This window comes from Mesocricetus auratus, unplaced genomic scaffold, assembly GCF_017639785.1.
Source record: "Mesocricetus auratus isolate SY011 unplaced genomic scaffold, BCM_Maur_2.0 Super-Scaffold_100004, whole genome shotgun sequence".
NCBI lineage: Eukaryota > Metazoa > Chordata > Mammalia > Rodentia > Cricetidae > Mesocricetus > Mesocricetus auratus.
The window spans coordinates 53387594-53402941 of record NW_024429189.1 but is presented as its reverse complement, the minus strand read 5'-3'; the positions used below and the strand labels follow the sequence as shown (position 1 = coordinate 53402941).

Genomic DNA, 15348 nt, shown 5'->3' with positions numbered 1-15348 from the left:
TCCCACCTACAGTCTCAAAAAGGATTTTGAGAGCCTCTTTTGAAAGTTTAACAAGTAAAAGATAAATGAAAACATTTTCCTTTTCATTTCCAATGAAAAGAAAAATTCCCATCCTCATGAAGTAATGCCAGGAAAAAAAATGAGCAACGTGTCAATAGTCAATTACTGATCTCTCTGAGATTCACTCCCCTCATCTATAAAAGTAATCAAGTTGTGGTGTGGATTACAGATAATATATGAAAATTGCCCAATTAGTACACTGGCTAATATTGTTGTTAACAAAAATTATTTAATTATGGGAAAATCAAGAAGAAATCTAATCAAAAAGAGGAAATGAGATTTTTGGAAGGATTGTAAATTGTCCCTAACCTAACAAAGAAATAAATGGGTAGGGTTGGAGAGATGGCTCAAGGGTTAAGAGCACTGGTTGCTCTTGAGGACCAAGGTTCATTCTCAGCACCCACATGGTGGCTCACAACCACTAACTCCAGTTCCAGGGGATACGATGCCTTCGTCTGACTTCCACAGGCACCAGGCACACTCATGGTAAACAGATATGCATGCAGACAAACTGTTCATACACAAAAAATAAAAATGAAAAAATTGTGTCGTAAGTAAGCCAACCACCTTTAAAGAGCCCCTTCCTACGGAAGCAGCCCCCTGAGGTAGGTATCTGTGTCTCCCCAAGGAGAGGGACCCTGTTGACCATCCAATTGATTATACTATGAACTACTGGCAGGAAGCTGGTTCACAAACCAGAGTAGACAGGAAGGAGAGGAAACCATAGAGCTAGGTTCTTTGGGATCTCCTAGTTCGTTCAAAACAGCTCTGATCAGGGCTGGGCTGTCAGTGAAGAGGAGGCCTCCATGCTCCTTTGTTTTTGGAGGAAAAGGGATATGAAAGGATGCCCAAGGAGTCACTGGAGAGGCCCTCAGGCCAGTCATGTCACCAGCCCAGTCCTCCTGTCTACTGTCAGTGACAGCGATCATGCATACAGCAGCAAGTCACAATGAGCTTGGGAGACAGAGTCAGGAGCATCAAGGCCCAGTGCACCTGGCCTCATGAGTCCCCTGGGGCCCACCCCTCCCCCCCCAGCTTCATTTCCATGCCATGTGAGCTATTTTCTGCACTGCGGTCACAGATTACCCAACAGACACAGCTTAAATGAGGAAATATTTATTTGAGCTTGTGGTTTCAGAGGCATTTCTGTCTGTCATGGCAGAGAAGGCACAGCTGTGCTCACAGCAGTAGAAGCATGTGGCCAAGACTCACGTCTCAGTACATCAAGAAGCAGAAAGAGCCAGATAGAAACTAGAGCATCACCACATCTCAAGATGTAGCCTGGTACCTTTGGACCCATGACTCCTGTGGCCTTTGAATGCCTGCACAGCCAAACCTAGGCAAGCATTTCCCTAGATGGTTATCTACAAGCAGGACATCCTTGGTGCCCTACATTTTCAGGAATTCTCTGCTGAAAGTCCTCCATGTGCAATTTGCATTTTTGCTTCCTAATCCTTTGATGGATGGACCCTCAAGGCACCTATTGTTCAGGTGAAATTTGGGGCTTCTTTCTTTAAGGTTTATTTTTCATCTTTAATGTTCATGTGTGTGTGTGTAGATGTATGCACAAGAGAGCAGATGCCCAAAGAAGCTGGAGGCACTGGATCCCGCTGCAACTGGACTTCCAGGCCGTTGTGAGCTGCCCAGTGAGGGTTTTCTTGATGGCAGCCCACACTGTAAGCAAACTCTCACTGCCTCACTCACCAAAGTACATTTTCCATATCCTTTTGCTCTGGATCTCATTGCAAATCGAGCTAAAAGCACTCGCAACCATGCCCCAGCCTGGATGCTACGCAGTCATGCAATTTCATCCACCAAATAAACTAGTCTTTTACTTTTGAATCCAGCCTCGCTCAAATGTTTAGATTACAGGCAGAACATGGCCAGAGTTTTGCTAGAATGTAACATGAATAGCTTCTGGTTCAGTTTTCAGTAAGATCTGTGTTCCCATCTGAAAACACGAGTATAACCCTTACAGTGTGTGTATCTGTTGCAGGCCTGTCTTCAGAAGGCCACCAGGTTTGCACAATAAGCTGTACTTGTGGCGTCCACATCTCTGCTCCCCCGTGGTCCTTCTGAAAACCACTTCTAAAAGCATAAGGACCACACACCTGGGTTTCTCATAGTGACAGTCCCACTCCCAATACTGATTTTCTGTATTGGGTACGCCCCATGTCACTGTGACAGAAACGAGAGAGGGAAGATGTGTCTGAGGTTTTTACTTCATCGTGGCAGAGGAAGCCTGGTAGCACTCAGAAGACAGAGCATGCGATGGAGGCCCCTCACAGGGGATGAGCCAGGAAGCAGGAAGTGCTAGACGGTTTACACTCTGAAAAGCTTCCACCACCAGCCCCCACCTCATAAAGGCTTCACAATCTTCAAAATTTTCACACAAGCTGGAGGCCAAACATTGAGACTGTGAGCCTATTTGGGACATTCCAGATTTAAACTAATACATGTGTTCATCAAGGAGACACTTACAGGTACTAGATTTTATCAGAGCCAAAAGACATCAGATTACTAAACATGTCTATACCTGCAACTCTGAGAGCCAGGCTGAAACACACTGAATGAACTCCAAAGGTGTTCTCCAGCCCCGAGAGGACAGAGTGGCATGAGTGATACCTGCTATTAAGTGACCCCTGACTGTGTGCTAGAGTTTACACATTGACTGTCCCCGCAAAGGCCCCTGAGTTAAAGGCTTGGTTCGCAGGGTGGGGTGCTACTGGGAAGTGACAGAACCTCCAGGAAGTATATCTTCAAAAGGTCCTTAGGTCTCCAGAACTGTGTCTGCAAAGGAATTTCTAAGTCTCAGCCCCTTCCTCTTTCCTCCTTGCTTCCTGGCCATGAGATAAGCACTGACCTCAACACAAAGAATTTCCTGGGTGGCAGATACGAGCCTCTCACCTCAGTCTGCCTCTCTCACTTGCACTCTCTCTTGTTCTAGTCTCCCAGCCTCACTGTGCATCTCCAGTCTGTCTCAGACTCGTAACCGTCTCCCTGCCTCAGCCTCCAGTGCTAGGTTTAGAAGTGTGTGCTGTCTTTCTTGGCTAGCCCCCACCCCCATGCTTTTCATTTCTATTATGTTAAGTATCTGTATGTGGGGGGGGGGTGGGTCTGTGTGCATGAATGCAAGTGACCACAGAAGTTAGAGGTGTGAGATACTCTGGGCTACAGGCAGTTGTAAACCACCTGATGTGAGTGCTGGGAATTGAACACAGGTCCTCAGGAAGAGAAGTATGTGCTCTTAATCACTCAGCCATCTCTCCGGCTACAGTCTTTCCTTTTTTTTTTTTAAGGACAGGGTTTCATGCATCCAACTTGGCCTCAAAGCTGCTGTAGAACCAAAGATAACCTCAAAGTTCTGATACCCCTGCTTCCATTCCATGCTGTATTTTGCAGCCAGACATCAGCAAGAGGCCTAGTTTTATGCTGTAATGGCAATCAAACCCAGGTTTTTTGCATACTAACTCAACTGAGACACATTTCCCATTTTTCCTCTTAAGAAGTTAATTATCTTGGGTATTTTGTTTCAGTGAATGAAAAGTAGCTCACCAATATATTAAGCACTACTTAAAGTGCTTTGTGCCTATTCTTTCATTTGGCTCATAATAACTCCATGGGTATAAGTTCCAATATAATGCTGAAGTCATTATATTGTCCTACTGAGGCCCAGAGGGATTCAACAACTTTCCAAATATCACCTGGGCAGAGTGGGGTACTGTAACGATATATTATTTATGATTTATTAAAGATTGACTGAGGATTCAGAAAAGCAAAGTCAGCCACAAGCCTTAGAAGTCAGGCACATGCCTTTAATCCCACCACTAGGGAGGCAGAAGCTGCCTGGTCTGCAAAGTGAGTTTCAGAACAGCCAGGACTGTTAAACCCGTTAAACCAGCAGAGAAACCCTGTCTTGAAGAAGGAGGAGGAGAAGAAGTAGGGGAGGAAGAGGAGGAGAGGTGGAGGAGGAGGCCCACAATGACAATTTTTCCAGCATTAAGCTGAACAGCTCTAACTAAAGATCGGTTTTGGACTACAAACTGCTCAGAACAATTTCAAGGATGCCAACTGAGAAGATCCAGCCTCGAAGAGACTGCTCAGAACAATTTCTAGATGGCCAGCAGAGATGATCTAGCAGACTGCTCTAGCCAGGACTTGAGACAATCCCTGCACTTTCCCATTACGCAGAAACTGGACAACAAATGATACAGCTTGACACAAGAGAGAGTGACTGCAAAACCTTGCAAAGACAAGGCAGGACAGCCCTTCAGAAAATCCTGCTGCACAGAAAAGTCTGTCAGAGATGCTAGGCCTATAGGTCAAACATGGATGCCTCAATGTTGCAGAGGAACCTTGAGTGACTGTCCAGGCAGCCAACTTTTTTTTTCAGGATCCCCTAAAGATGTCATTGTTGCACCCAGATAGCAGGAAGTAACTTTAAGAAAACAACACCCACCTTCCCAAGAGGTGGGATGGGTAGTTTTTTAACCATCAGTGGGTTATGGATATTTATCATTGTTTAAACAGATTGGTTACAAAGTGTTGTAGGTCACCATCAGGAAGAAAGTTGAAGAAAGGAGAATAGATTGAAGGATTTTGTTTTGGGGCAGGTAAGGTTACAGATATGATAGGATAAAAAGGTAGATTATTAAATCTTTTCTTGAAAAGAAAAAGGGAGCATATAGATATGATAAGACAAAAATGTAAATTATTGAATCTACTTCTAAAAAGTATAGACATGGTGAGATAAAAAGATAGTTTTTTGGATCTACTTTTTAAAAAGTGACTACTAGTTTTAAATATTTTACATTTGATTGGACTTTGGTATATAGAATACAAATATTGTATATTGATACAAATTTGAGATTAATTTATTAAGACATTTTGTACATACCTTTCTAAGGTATTGTTCAAGGTATTATACCTATATAGCCCATTTATCGATACAATGTAAATTTCTAGTCCTTGAAAGTTATTATTACCAACTGTATAAGATAATAAGGAAAAAAGTATGTTAGTAATTAGTCACCTATTACAATTGAACTTGTAATCACATTAAGTATACTTTCAAGGTCAAACAGAGATATATTTTAGAAAGACAGGTCATCTTCAAGCACTTCAGAGATCTATAGAATATGGCATTTAAAATTTTTTAATAACATAGGCTATGTTTTATGACAATGAGACACGTTTGCTCCAGGAAGCAACAATCTACTTAAGAGAAGATGATGGGCATTGAAGAAACCACATGGAGTTAACTTTGTTTGTGGCAAAAGTAAGTCACTGGACGGGAAAGTGCCCTTGCCTTGACTGCTGACAGTATGCTGTCCAAAATGGACAAACAGGACACAAGAGAGAGTGACTGCAAAAATCTTTCCAAGACAAGACAAGAGAGCCCTTCAGAAAATCCTGCTTCACAGAAAAGTCTGTCAGAGATGCTAGGCCTATAGGTCAAAGATGATGCCCCACCATTGCAGAGGAACCTTGGGTAACTGTCCAGGCAGCCAGCTGCTTTTGACATTTCTCACATTTTGGGAGTTACTTGCTCATGCTTCCTGTTTACTCAGTTAATATTATTTCCTTCTTGGATAGCTGAAGGAGTTGAAGACTAAATAGTCTAGATATGGTTTCCATTGTTTACCAGATTCAGAAAAGAAACTCATTGAAGATGTGTAAAGTGGGAGAGAGACCATGTACCCGCCAGAGGAGTAAGAGGTCTGGACCCTTTCTCCGGTAAGAGAAATACTTAGATTAACAATTATGGGTTAAATACTTAAGTCAGAGATAGTCGGTAAGAAACCAAGAAAATGGCCAACAGCTTCATTTAAAAAAAAAAAAGATATGTAAAGTGTAAACGGTTTGAAAGACATTAAAAGATATTTTGAGAATGCAAGCAAATTAGAATAGAAAATAAATTAGGTACAAAACTTTGAACTCACCAAGATAGGATAGATAATGAATATTTTCTCTAAACTTGTAAAATGCAAATCGACTAGATATTTTCTCTGAATTTGTCAAGTGCAAACTTATTGCCTATGTATATTGTATATAGTTTTTATGTTAGTTGTAGCCATCTTCTTTTTGTATTAGACAAAAAAAGAGGAATTGTAGTGATATAGAATTTATGATTTATTAAAACTTGGCTGATGATTCAGAAAAGCAAAGTCATTCACAAGCCACAGAAGCCAGGCACATACCTTTAATCCCAGCAGACAGAAGCTAGGAGGTAGTGGTACACACCTTTAATCCTAGGACACAGTATTAAAAGATAGACAAGACAGATCTCAAACCTACACAAGACTAAATCATTCTAAAAGAGAATTATAATTCACACCTTTAATCCAAACATTAGGGAAGTATATAAGACAGAAGCAAGGTCTCAATGAGGCATTCATTCTTCAGCCACACTGAGGAAAAGTTACAGTCTGAGGCTTGGTGAGAACTCAAGTTAGAGGTAAGAAGCTAATGGCCAGATACTTTGCTTTTCTGATATTCAGCTTGAAGCTTGAACCCAAATGTCTGTCTCTGGGTCATTTATTTATTCGTGTTACAGGGTACAAGCCAGGGTGCTCTGACTCAGCTGGCGTTCTCTTTACAAACACTCTATCTTATGTGTATGCGTATATACCTGAGTATATATGTGCTCTCCATGCATATGGGAACCCTCAGAGGTGAGAAGAGGTGTGTTAGATCCTCTGCAATTAGAGTTCTAGATTGATGCGAGCTGTCATGTAGGTGCTGGAAACCAGACGGTAGGAGCTCTTAACCACTGAGTCTTCTCCAGCCCTCAGTTGATGTTCCTAGCTAATAAGCCGCCTGGTCGACCTGACCCCCAGTTACTGCACAGACCATGACCTCTGGAAATGGACTGACAGAAGGATCAATTACTAGTCAAGGAAGTAAAGTGGGCAGGCGGCTTTCTGGTAGCATTGCTGATTAGATTACACAAGTATTCGTATGCTCTGTGTCTCCCAGCCCCACTCATATAGCTGAAGAGACTAAAGCAATGCCATCGTGTCCTGACTCCATTCGTGTCTGCTTAGACCCCTCAACCCTCTGCCTCCCAACAGCCACATCTTACTGGACAACACATTTGAGATTTCCATGACCCTAACCATGGTCCAGTGGATAACCAAAAGAAGTAATGTTTGTACAAACTAAACATAACCTAAAATAACTGAAAAAGGTACAAATCAAAATTAATTGTCATGTTGTACCTGAAGTAACCACTGTGTTCCACCTAAGCAGATGTTTCAAGGCTACACTGCCCTGACCCTCATCTGACATTGAAGTAACTGTGGCTTCTGTGGGTTTTGCCTTTGAAAACGCTGTACCCCTGAGCTTCAACACCAAGAGACTGAAGCATTAGCCCATGCTAGGTCACTCTGGTCAAAATGAAAGGATTCTTTTTTTTTTTTGGTTTTTCGAGACAGGGTTTCTCTGTGGCTTTGGAGGCTGTCCTGGAACTCGCTCTGTAGACCAGGCTGGTCTCGAACTCACAGAGATCCGCCTGCCTCTGCCTCCCGAGTGCTGGGATTAAAGGCGTATGCCACCAACGCCCGGCAAAATGAAAGGATTCTTAGCTTTTAATTGACTTAATTTGTGCAGCTGTCTATGTCTTTCACATGGGTTATTTCACTTTTTAGAGGCCCCAGAAAGGTAACTCCAACCCACCAGGACTCAGCCTCCCTTTTGACTGCCCTAGGAAGTAGAGGAGTTAGAGGAGTTGCTCTATGGAGATACCCCAGTACTCCATGCCTCCCACTGAGCCGAGAAAGGTTTGTAGTAACTGCTGTGTGGCCCAGACACCAAAATGGGTATAGTCCTTGTGGCACTCCTAGGAAGTGAGTCTGCATACTGAATTCAGTTCTGTTTACAAAAATAGGCCTCTTAGGGGGCCTTCTCCTGGGTAAGAGGGACAGGCCTCTTGGGGGGTCTCATTAGGGTTAAGGGGCCGAGGCCCTCTGAGGTTTGAGAAGAAACAGGTAACAAGGAGTCTTTCCTCATTCTCCTGAGCTAGGCAGAGATGCCAAAAGCAGAGGGCCTGGCCTTCTGGTTCTGTCTCTTATGAGAGACCTGGTTTTTGTTTTAGTCAGGATAAATGACCAGCCAACTGTGCGAGCTCTGCTTACAGGGCTATTATGTTGATTTGTTACTGGTATCTCTGTCTTGTTTTGTCCCCTCCCTGTTAGCGTTTCTGAGAAGAGAAGAGCTGGTCTGTACTCCAAGCTCACTCTGACTTAGTGACTGGAAGCCAACCTGGGGTCTGCGACTCACCTGTTAGGGAGCCAGCTGCACTGACCTAGAGTGTGAGCCTCACCCATTAGGGAGTCATATGCAGCCTTTGCTGCCCGTGTTCTGTAAGTGGTGGGAATTCCTTTTCTGGGATTATATTAACTGTCCAGGTCAACTCTGTCCTCCGACCCCGCCTGTCTTTTGTTTTGTCCTTCGTCCACAAACCCCCTACCTGCCTCTCCCCATTCCTGCCCAGGCTCCATGTGTGTTTCTCTCCTCCCTTCCTTCCCAATCATTTCTTTCTCTGCTTCTCTCCAGCTCTCCACTCCTCAGAGTTTCATCTCAACCCCTCACTCTTACTGCTCAGCTCCTGCCAAGGGTCTCAACCAGAGCTAGAACTTAGTCAAGTCAAATCCTCCTTCTCCCAAAGGGCTCCCAGAGCCCAAGTGCAGGACACAAAGTCTTGCTGGCTGAGCCCTGCAAGATAAGGCCCCAGGTGTGACAGGACAGTGCGTGCAGGACGGGGCGACTTACGGTTACAGGAGTTACAATGTGGACAGGAGTGGAGCAGCAACCCCCACTCCGCACCCGCACACACACTTTACCTCCTCTGGGACCCCAAGAATCCTAGTACCCCTGTCAGCCAGTAAGTCCAGGATGCCACCTCAGAGTGACCACAGGATACAAGGCCCTTAGCTGTGTGGCTCTGAGGGAGACTGGAGATAGAAGCTTTCCCAGGTCCTAACGTCTGCTCCCTCTATTGGATCTCCAAACACTCTTCACCTGAGATAGGGCATTCTTTCTGCTTTCTGTTCTGGGGACTCCTTTTTCTTTAGCCTGTGACCTGCCTTTATTTCTCCCTTCCAAGCCTGGATAGTCTTGCTTTTGTCTATTTCTTTCTTCCCTGGAGACACATGTAGAATGGAACTCCAAATACCCTCTAAGCATGCTGTCCATCCTTCTCTACTCTGTGGTGAACTCAAGGAAGGACTCACCAGTGAAGGGACAACTAGCCACTCCAGCATGTGACTCCGGCAGGCCTTGCCCTGTTCATCCCGCTTTGCTGTAAACCATTGGATTACATTCCTGGGGCTAGCCCCAAGCTCCATTCCTTACTTCCTCCTCCTGAGGCTGACTACCAAGGTCCAGCTATCAAAGTATTGAAGTCCAGTAATCAAAATTGCCCATTGGCTCACCTGATTAGATGTCCAACTAAAATTAAACACCTCATCCTAACACAGGGTTTTCCCATTGCACTTTTATCAACTGCTACTTTCCTATGTGCTACATTTGTCTCCTCTCTACCCAGAGACAGTCCTTTGTCCCTCTTGAACAAATATCCCTGTCCCCTCTCCCTGACTCCCTTCCCCTTCTCCGTCTTCTTCCGTCTTCTGTCTTTGACCCTTATCCCTTCCCTCTGTCCCTCTGGGGCAAATAAATCTCCTTTGTGCTGAGAACTTGGCCTTAGGGGTCTGGAGCCAATAACTTTCTTTTCAACCAGGATCTGTGGACAAGCACAGGACAAGAGAGCAGGGGACCCAGCTCTGCAGCCGGACCTTACTGAGAGCGCCCTTCCCAGTAGGGCCTCCCTTCCTTTCTCTAGAAACAAATACTGAGCATCTCTCAGCCCTAGCTGCTAAAATGTTAGGCTTCCATGCAGAGGCTGATCCTGAAGGAGGTTCTCTGATAAGGTTCAGTTGTCTCCAGGCACTGCCCTTCCGGCCCAGGCCTCGTGTTTGGAAGCTGGAATGACCTGACAGTGACTCAGAAACCACGAGCTGATGAGCTCTTACAGATTGTGTGGCAGCTCTTATCTGCTGCTAAACCACAGAATGGACTGTGATTGCTCTCAAGGAAGGATCCCTCTACTACAAAGAACATTCTGCCCTGCACATCTGAAACCTAAGGGTCACCACTCACAGAACAGTCTCTAGGTCCTGAGGATGTACCCAGTGCCAAATGAGACTCCTTCCAGAATGCCCTCTGTGGAAATACCCTTCAGGGCATTCATAATAGCAACAGTAATGACATCCATTTACTAAGTGTCCTTTGCAAGCCAGGCCTCAGGCTAAGAAGAGCTTTGTACAGCACAGTTGGTCTGCCCTAATTGGAGTTTAGGCGACCACAGATTCAAATATTGGGGTGGGGGGCTAGGGGACAGTGCATTTATACTAAACATGTAGGAATTGTTTTCTTTGTCTTGTGTCCCCAAATAAATCATTGCAACATGTTTTGTTTTATCTTGTTATGTCAGACTCTCATGTAGCCCAGGCTGGCCCTGAAATCACTGTGTTGCTGAGGATAGGCTGGAACTCCTGATCTTTCTGCCTCTGTCTCTAAAGTGCTGGGATTACAGGTGTGCACTGTGGTGCCCAGCTCTTGTTAACATCGTTAATAACTATTTGCATAACATTGTATTCAGTACCATGCATGGGGGCTGAGGAGATGGTGAGTGGGTAAGAGCGCTTGCTATGCAATCCTAAGAATCTGAATTAAAATCTTTACCACAGAACCACATGCCTGTAAGCTAGCATCCGTGGGGGCAGTCTAGTGGATCCTAGGAGCTCACTGGCAAGGGAGCCTAGTCAAATGAGCAAGCTACCAGTTCAGTGAGAGACCCTGTCTCCAGGCAGTAGGTAAAGAGTGATAGGAGACTCCAATGTCTTTCACGGGCCTCCACATTTTCACACCCACAGACACCCATCGCTCACCTCAGATCCATGCAACACACACACACACACACCATGAATAATCTAAGGACTTCAAGCATAAGTGCTTAGGCTAAATGTAAATACTATGCTATATTTTTCATTTACTAGTAATTTATTTTTCGTTATTTTTGAGAATTATATATATATATATATATAATGAAATTTTACAGAAATGTCTTGGGCATCTGTGAATTTGGAGATCCTGGGTGAGACGAGCCCTGAAATCGGCTCTCCGGGATATTTCAGAATATCTGCAGTTATCTGGTGCTCACACCAACCCATATTGGAGGCCATCATTGTGAGAACCATAAAAATAAGGGGCATGAGGACCAGAGAGATGCAGAAGCCTGGCAAAGTCGTTCAGCCAGTGAAGGGGAAGAGACACATCTCCAACTCGGGCAGGCCTCAGGGACTGTGCTCAAGGGTCATGCTGAAGTCCCCTCCTTTGCCAGTGTCACCCGCCTCCAGGAAGCCACTCTGAAGGTGCTCCAGCCACAGATCAACACATTCTGTCTTTTTCATAAAATTTTTGGAACATTCCTCTTACTGTACTGAAGGTATTTCTTCTCCATTCCCTCCCCCTAGAAGGTGAATTGTTATGATTAAGTTTAGAGGAAATAGCTCACACTAAACACACTCATGAGACTGATTAATGAGCCCAAAATGCAATTTATTAATTTGCACTGAGAAATGAAAACCCCCAGCAGCCAGGAATTCTGAGGTTGGCTGGTCAGCACAATCTCTTTCAGGAAGGACAGACTTTTGGGAAAGAAAATCAATACTAGAAGGTTCTTTATTCGGTACAAAGTCAGTAAAGCGAGTCGATGGATTGACACACAGGTGGAGCCAGACACGCCTCCAAAGCCTCCTGCCTGCCAAGGACTGGAATATCTAAGTCAGAGTGTCCTGGTGCTGTGTCCGGACAGCCCTGGATCTTTCTGGATCCTTTGAAGAACCTACCTTTTGGATGTCTTCATCATTATTCCAGCTGGATTTTTCTGGTGCTTGTCTGTTTAGGCTCATTTCTGCATTTTAACAAAACCACACAGCAAGTTCCAATCACAACCTACGGAGGAGAAGGAGGAAGCAACTGCACTGTATATTAGCCCTGCAGCTTTGGGGAGCCTGTACATCCACATTACCATTCTAGCCCCACGTTTCCTTGTGATGGAGGGCTGTAGACAGAAAACATGGTGCTGGAAGCCAAACTGTCCATGTTTGAATCCTGGGTCTGCAGTGTGTCTACTGTGGACACATTACCTATGGCAGTTTCCCCTCATCTAAGTCCAGGGTCACGGGAGCACCCACCCCGTGTGAATCAAGAGAATCCGATGACTGAGTATACACGGGGAGTGCTTAGAGCCGCGTCTGGCATCTGGGAAGCAATCGATACTTGTTAGTGATGATGAATAATTCATTTCATAGATGAGAAAGCTGAAGCCCAGAGAGATAGTCAACCAAGATCATGCAGCCAATGAGGGGTGAAGATATAATTCTGTGTCGCATGCTTCCTCCAGCTACAGAGGCTTTCCTCAGACACTCTCCTACTTTTTTATTAACACATATTAATTGTACATACTAATGAGACTGAGTGTGAATTTCCATACATGCACACAACATGCAGGGGTCATTTCCACTCACCCCTCTTCCACACCCCCTGCCCCCACCCTGCAGCATCCGTTCCAGTCTCTAGGAACCACTTGTCTGCTCTTCAGAATGACTTCCTTCCCATCCATGAGAGAGAACATTCTGTCCTTGTTTTTCTGTGCCTGACTTATCTCATTAGGAATGATGGCCTCCAGTTCCATTGTTTCACTGCAAATGGCAGCACTGCATTAATAAGTTTGTAGCTCAAGAGTCTGTTTCCTGCTCTTGAATTTCTCCCTCCTTCCCTCCATTCCTCCCTCTCTCTCTCTCTCTCTCTCTCTCTCTCTCTCTCTCTCTCTCTCTCTCTCTCTCTCTCTCTCTCTCGTTTTGCAAGACAGGGTTTCTCTGTGTAGCTTTGTAGACCAGGCTGGCCTCGAACTCATAGAGATCCACCTGCCTTTGCCTCTGCTGTGATTAAAGGTGTGTGCCACCACTTCCCTGCTGTTCTTGAATTTCTCTTTTTTAAAGATTTTTTTAAAGTTTTTATTTAATTTTTTATTTATTATGTATAGTGTTCTGGCATGCAGATGGTTGTGAGCCACCATGTGGGAACTGGGAATTGAACTCAGGACCTCTGGAAGTGCAACCAGTGCTCTTAACCCCTGAGCCATTTCTCCAGCCCCTGTTCTTGAATTTCCTAAGAAGATAAAGGAGAGGTTTTTAAAATGAAAATACCCACCCACCAACCAGAAGGGGTAAAAATCTAAAAGAATGAGACATTAGGGTAAGGTGAGGCTGCAGGGCAACCAGAAAAGGTGTGCAGGAGCAGTTACTTAGCAAGTGTCTGGAAGTTTCCAGTGTCATTAAATAAACACACACTGAATCAACCAGGTTCAACCAGGAACAAAAGTTACTCTGTGTGTGTGTGTCCGTGTGTGTGTGTGTGTGTGTGTGTGTGTGTGTGTGTGTTCTCGACCAGAAGAGAACTGATAATATGACTCTATCTCTATGTAAAGGAGGTTTTTTAGAACGACTTACAGGCTGTGGTGCAGCTGATCCACAACGGCTGGCGAGTAGCAGAAAGTCTGAGAATCCCGTAGTTGTCAGTCCACAACAGTTGGAATGTAGAAAGAGGCTCTAATGCCAGTGAAGGAATGGACTCCCAGAAAGAGTGAGGGCATGCAGGCAAAGAGCAAAGCCTCTTTCTCCCTTGCCCTTTATACCAACTGCCATAAGAGGGTGTGGCCCAGATTCAAGGTGGGTCTTCAGACCTGGAGTGATCCAATCACCTAAAAACTGTCCCTCAAAGGAGTGCCTAGTGGCTTGATTTTTTTTTAGCTAATTCCAGATGAAGGCAAGTTGACTACTAAGGATAGACATTGTGTGTGTGCATATATGTAGTGTGTTGTGTGTATGGGGGTATGTGTGGAGGTATGAGGGGTATGATGTGTGTGTCTGGTATGTGTGTGATATGTGTGGTGTGTGCATGTGTGAGAGAGACTGTGTCTGTGTGCATGTGTGTGTGTGTGTGTGTGTGTGTGAGAGAGAGAGAGAGAGAGAGAGAGAGAGAGAGAGAGAGAGAGAGAGAGAGAGAGAGAGAGAGATGTCCTGTATGGTACAGGGATTTGGTCTTAATTATGGATAATGACTCAGACATCTTACACAGATTACCTCATACTGGAGCTTCAGTTCCTTGAGTCAGACAGCCATGATTAGACTTACAGTACTGGAGACAAAGAAGAGGTAGACCCCATAAGCTTGAAGTAGAACCCCAAGAGATGAACTGAAGCCTCAAATCCCTGTCAGCTCTTGTTGCTGCAGCTGCTGGTGATGTATTTTGCCGAAACCACGGGACTTTCCAATGGAAGTCACTTCAGACATTCCTGACTCGAGAGCAGAAGCCAAGCAAAGGGGAAGCCAGCTATGGAAACACGCTGGTCAGGCCTGCCAAAGATAAAGCAAAATGTGTTTGAGCTACAAAATGACTGCTGCTTCCTGTCCACCCTCCAAATGCTCTCCAGAGTCTTCCTTGAGACCCACCCTCACCAGAAACACACAAGAAAGGAAATTCTACTCCGCAAGTCTCAACACTATAAACCTACCAAGCCTGCACTTTGACAAGCAGTTCCACTTAAGATTCACCTTGAAGAAGCGTGTGTGTGTGTGTGTGTGTGTGTGTGTGTGAGAGAGAGAGAGAGAGAGAGAGAGAGAGAGAGAGAGAATGTGTGTGTGTGTGTGCCCACCAACTGAGAGCAACAGAGTGTTCACAACAGGTTTATTCAGAAGAGCCCCATCAGTAGTCCACCATTAAGCATATAGAGGAGTAAATAGTCTTTATTCACACAATGCAAACTAATCCATGATACAAAGCCCTTCGGAAGTTCAAGGTTATCCTCAGCTACATAATGAATAGGAGACCAGTCTGGGATACAGAAGACTCTGGAGAAAGGAAGAGGGGGGAGATGGAGACGGAGGACAAGAGGGAGAGAGGCGACATAAAATGTTTGTACAGTTCTACTCATGTAAAGGTCTTGATGGGCAAAGCTGACTGAGAGGAACAGAAGGACAGTTGGTTAGCGCTGAGGGGAAGGAAGGGTGGGTTTGCTGTCTTCAGTCAGAAGGCCTTCTACAATGGTGACTTTCTCATTGCTGTGACCACATACCTGATGGTATAACTCAGGAGAACAGCAATTTATTTTAGCTCACATTTCAAGAGTACCGTCCATCACGGCAGCAGGAGCTTATATCTCGG

At 44.9% G+C, this 15348-nt stretch overlaps 1 long non-coding RNA gene across 1 annotated transcript; it reads right to left on the bottom strand.

Annotated features, from left to right (window-relative positions):
* Window positions 1–11658: 11658 nt before the first annotated feature.
* Window positions 11659–14088, bottom strand: LOC121140415. Its single transcript, XR_005877247.1, has 2 exons — window positions 13635–14088; window positions 11659–12075 (listed from the first exon to the last, which is right to left on the bottom strand). It is a non-coding gene; the product is annotated as an uncharacterized LOC121140415 (long non-coding RNA).
* Between the last annotated feature and the right edge of the window lie 1260 nt (window positions 14089–15348).